Source organism: Geospiza fortis, unplaced genomic scaffold (assembly GCF_000277835.1).
Source record: "Geospiza fortis unplaced genomic scaffold, GeoFor_1.0 scaffold114, whole genome shotgun sequence".
NCBI lineage: Eukaryota > Metazoa > Chordata > Aves > Passeriformes > Thraupidae > Geospiza > Geospiza fortis.
The window spans coordinates 1,527,311-1,532,186 of NW_005054383.1; the positions used below are offsets into that span (position 1 = coordinate 1,527,311).

A 4,876-nucleotide genomic window follows, 5' to 3' on the forward strand; every position below is an offset into this window, starting at 1 on the left:
CCCAAAGGCTGTTCCCAGGTCTGTTCCTGAGGCTGTTCTCAGGGCTGTTCCCAGGGCTGTATCCGGAGACTGTTCCGTTCCCAGGCTGTTCCCAGAGGCTGTTCCTGAGACTGTTCCAGAGCTGTTCCCGGGGCTGTTCCCAGGGGCTGTTCTGTTCCAACGTCTCTTCCCGAGGCTGTTCCCGAGGCTGCTCCCAGGTCTGTTCCCAAGTCTGTTCCCAGAGCTGTATCCAGAGGCTGTTCTGTTCCCAGGCTGTTCCCAGGCCTGTTCCCGAGGCTGTTCCGGGGCTGGTCCCAAGTCTGTTCCAAGAGCTGTATCCAGAAGCTGTTCCCAGGTCTGTTCCCAGGTCTGTTCCCAGGTCTGTTCACGGTCTATTCCCGAGGCTGTTCCTGAGGCTGTTCCGGGCTGTTCCTGGGGCTGTTCCCAGGTCTGTTCCCGGGCTGTTCCTGAGGCTGTTCCCCGGTCTGTTCCCCGGTCTGTTCCTGGGTCTGTTCCCAGGTCTGTTCCCGGGCTGTTCCTGAGGCTGTTCCCAGGTCTGTTCCCGAGGCTGTTCCCGGGGCTGTTCCCGGGCTGTTCCGAGCTCCGGTGCCAGCAGAGGGAGCGCGGGCAGCGCGGAGCCGTTCCCGGCCCGCCCCGTCCGGGCATCCCAAAAACATCGCTGGGGTTTTCAGGCGCACAAGCAGCGCTGTCAGCCCTCCCCTCGCGTTCTTAGGGACAGCCGGGCTGTTTTGTCAGAACATCTCGAACAAACCCCGTCTGGAGGAGGTGTCTGTGCAGGGAAACAGCCCTCACACGGTCTGGAAAGGTTGCAGAGTGCTCTGAGGAAGGTGCCTGCAATGAGGTGTCAGCTCTCATTTAGCTGCTCACAGAGCCACTAATGAAGAGCACATTGTCCATGTGCTGCCGGTGACATCTGTGTGTGTCCAGCCTGGTGTGCAGGAGTGTCACAGCTGAGACAGGGACAATGCAAAGCAACATTCCATTTTCAGAAGGCTTCAAACCTGTTTTTATTTTAGCATGCATGCTTTTTATACATTCTTACACAACTCCTAAGTTTACACTTTACTCATTGGTCAAGAAAGACAAACACAGTGCTCATTGGAACAGGCAGTTGCAGATTTCTCTTATTTATCCTTCTTTCTTTCTTGGTTCCTATGTCAACGACCTTGGTAGGAAATTCTTCCAGGAGCAAACATGGATTCTTTTATCAAGCTTCTCTCTGGCTCACAGGAGTCTCTGTAAAGCCTCTTCCACACAGGGGTGGCAGTGGGGCTGAAGGAGTGTGGCAGGTGGTCCAGCCCAGCTTCCTAACTCCAGCCTGATGGCTGATCTCAGTCTTCCTTCACAGAAGGCTGGTTCAAAAATAATGATGTTGCTGGCAATTTCATAAGATTTATTCTAGGACCCTTTTCAAGGTGCCTGCAGAGGTGTCAGTGATGAAGTCAGCAGCTCAGTCCCCAGCCAGCCAGCACCCGTGTGTGCTGCAGCCAGCCAGACTTCCACACAGGCAGAGCCCTCATTTCACACTCATTTTATTTCTGGTGTTTGTCAATGCTGATGAAACACCTCATTTTCTCATACCAGGGTTGTTTTGTCATTCTCCACAGGTCTCCTCAAAGATCCTGGTGCAGGCACTTGGGTGCAGGTTTTCATTTCCTTGGACTGGAAGTGTTCTTTGGAGCCTCAGGCAGATCCCTGCAGCAGCACTTGGAGGAGAAACATGTCAAACACTCTCTGCTTGGGTGAGTCCTTCTCATCTTCTCTGGCAATGCAGTGCTGTGGGGAGAAAGCTTTGACTTCCCTCTCTAGGAGCCCCAGAAATGTGGGGAGTACCTTGGGAGGTGGAGCTGGGCCTGATTCCCAGGCAGATTCTTCCTGAGCCAGTGTCTTTTAGGCACAGTTTTAGGCAGGTGTGTGTCTAGGGTGAGCACTGGAAGCTGCAGAAAGCAAGAATGAGACTACAAATCCTTCCTACAGAGCTCTCACTTGGGTGCTCAGCATTCCCAGCCCAGATGTGTGCATGGAATGGTGCCACAGGCAGCAGCTGCACATCTGGAAGGGCTGAACAGGGGGGATCTGGGCAAGGGGGGATCTGAACAAATTTGCTGCCTCCTTTGGAAAGCCCAGTGATCACTTTTTGAAGCCCTGAGTGGGAGCCTGAAAGGCCAGGTACCCTGTGGCACCAAAGACCTTTGATTTCCGTGGGAAGGCTCAGTGTGGAGGATCCCAGTGTGGCAGGAGCTGGGAGGGGCTGTTCCCCTGCTCGCCCCCACTGCAGCAATGGCAGGCGGAGGCAGAACTCTATTTTTGCTCCTGCTGGATGGAACATTGCAGATCCTGTGCTTATGTAAGAGACTCCAGAGCATGTAGGAGCAGAAAAGGTGGCCATCCAACACTGTGCAGTGCAGACAAAGGCTTTTTGTCTCTTTTCATCACACTTAGCAACTCCTGCAGTTGGCACTGTCTCCCTTCTCAGGCTCTTTTTGCACCTTTTTGCTTGTTTGGGGAGGATTTTCCCCTTTCAGTTCAGCCATGATCGTTCACCAGCATAGCACTGGCACAGCCTGGAGTGTTGGTGCCTCTCACAGTGTGGGCTCTGCACAGCTGCAGACCTGTCTGCTTTCATCCTGGACCACTGATCCTGCTGGAAATATTTCACCTTTTAGGATAAAGAGGGGTTGGTAGAGCCAGAAGATTTCCTGAAGCACCTTTTGCTGGACACAGGGGATCCAGGTGTCAGAGCCAGAGCTACACAAAGTGCTCCACAGCAAGGGAACATGGAACAGGCAAAAGGATCCATTCCAAAGTGCCATTGCTCCACCCTGGAACAAAGCTCTGATACAGAAGGGAATGGTCTGAAAACTGGGAGTGGCTGAGTACAGCAGAAGGTCTCCAGGGATACACCTCTAACCCCAGGAGAGGTGCTGCTCCCTCAGAGGGAACAGCTCAAACCTTGCCTTTCCTTGCCTTTGGCTTTTCCATTCTCATGGAGTCCATGAAAGATTTCCTGGAAATAAACACCCAGAGTACACAGCCCAGGGAAACACTTGCACTTTGAAGCAGAGCTTTGTGCTAGTTCTCACTTCTGTGCAGTGCTGCAGCATTTTATTTATACCTGTCTGGGCAGCCTGTGCTTCTTCCCTGAGAAATTCCCAGTCCATCCAGTGCCAGAGAAGGACAGGCTGGGACAGGCAGTGCAGGGAGGAGCTGGGTGCTGATGCTCTGGAGGGAAGCCAGGAGGGCAGCAGGGCACTGGCTGCTGTTCAGGGCCCTCAGAGATGTCCATGGCCTGGAGCCCTTGTCCTGTGCTCTGAGTGTGTCACTTGTGTGCTGCTCCCAGGCTTGGCTCCTTCCTGTCCTGTAGGTGCACAGCAGAGCAGTCTCCTCTGTGCTGCTGCTGGGATCACATCCCAGACTCCTGCACAGGTGCAGCTGCAGTAGCTTGGTCTGTCCTGTTCTGTCTGGAGTGATTCATAGAATCCCAGAGTGGTTTGGGTTGGAAGGGACCTTAAAGCTCATCCCATCCCACCCCTGCCATGGCAGGGACACCTCCCACTGTCCCAGGCTGCTCCAAGCCCTGCCCAGCCTGGCCTTGGGCACTGCCAGGGATCCAGGGGCAGCCCCAGCTGCTCTGGGCACCCTGTGCCAGGGCCTGCCCACCCTCACAGGGAACAATTCCCAATTCCCAATATCCCATCCAGCCCTGCCCTCTGGCAGTGGGAGCCATTCCCTGTGTCCTGTCCCTCCATCCCTTGTCCCCAGTCCCTCTCCAGCTCTCCTGGAGCCCCTTCAGGCCCTGGCAGGGGCTCTGAGGTGTCCCTGGAGCCTTCTCCTCTCCAGGTGAGCACCCCCAGCTCTGCCAGCCTGGCTCCAGAGGGGCTCCAGCCCTTGGGGCATCAGGGATGATTTCTCAGGGACAGCTCCTCACCACCTCCTCAGCTCCTCACCTAAGCCTGTGAGGATAAATGTTTTTGTATAAAAACCCACTGTGGCCTGTGGAGTTCTGCCAGCAGAGGCAGCCAGTGGGTCTCACCATGGTTTGGGGTCTCCTCTCACTCACAGGGGAGCTGCTGCCACACATAGATCTCCTGCTCCAGGTCAGATCTGAGGTGGCAGATGTGGGACTGACCTTTCCCTCTTTACAGACAGCAGCCCTGGGTGTGAGTGTGTGGGGCTCCTGCATGAGCCCTGTGCCCAGGGCAGGGCAGGCAGCACCCCCTGAGCCTGGCAGTGCGGAGCCCCAGCTCCCAGGAAGCTTCCCTTGCCTCACGAGGAGATTCTGAGGGTAAAACCTGCAGTCATTGAAGCTTTCTGTCGCTTGGGCTGAGCTGATGGCCAAGTCCCACGTGTGTGAGCTCTGTGAAGGAATGCTTTGCCAGGGAGGTAGTGGCTGCCTTGGGTCAGGTTGCATCCACTTGCTTACACCTTCACCTTGCAGTGGGATTGAGGAGGAACTGCCAGCTTTGAGGCACTCTTTGGAGCCCCTTGTTCAGAGGGGCCTGAATGCAGCCTCCCCTCTCCAAACCCACCCCCAGCTGCTCAGCTGGGACAGGGGCTCTTGGTTCTCCCTCAGTTCCCTGCCCTGCAGAGCTTGTGTCCCCCAGCAGTGCTCCTTGGGATGCCTCAGCAGACACAAAGTAGATCAAACACCATCTAAACCCTGGCTTGATATCCCTTGAACTAAATTCCTGCCCTGCCTGAACACGCCCCAAGGGGGGTTAGGACCCTTGGCTTACGGGGAGCTAAGAACGATGAGCAGCTTTGCAGCAGCTGAGTAAACAGCTCTGGGCAGCCCGGCTCCATCCCCTGCTCCATCCCTGCCATCCCTGCCCTCCCCTGCCATCCCCTGCTCCCTGCCCTTCCCTCCCCGCCCGCC

At 55.8% G+C, this 4,876-nt stretch overlaps 1 long non-coding RNA gene across 1 annotated transcript in view; it reads left to right on the forward strand.

Moving 5' to 3' along the window:
• LOC115948360 overlaps positions 1-4,876 on the forward strand; it is an 18,606-nt gene that overhangs the window by 1,455 nt on the left and 12,275 nt on the right. Inside the window, exon 2 of the long non-coding RNA XR_004082176.1 lies at positions 1,608-1,742. This is a non-coding gene — a long non-coding RNA (uncharacterized LOC115948360). The remainder of the gene's footprint in view (positions 1-1,607; positions 1,743-4,876) is intronic.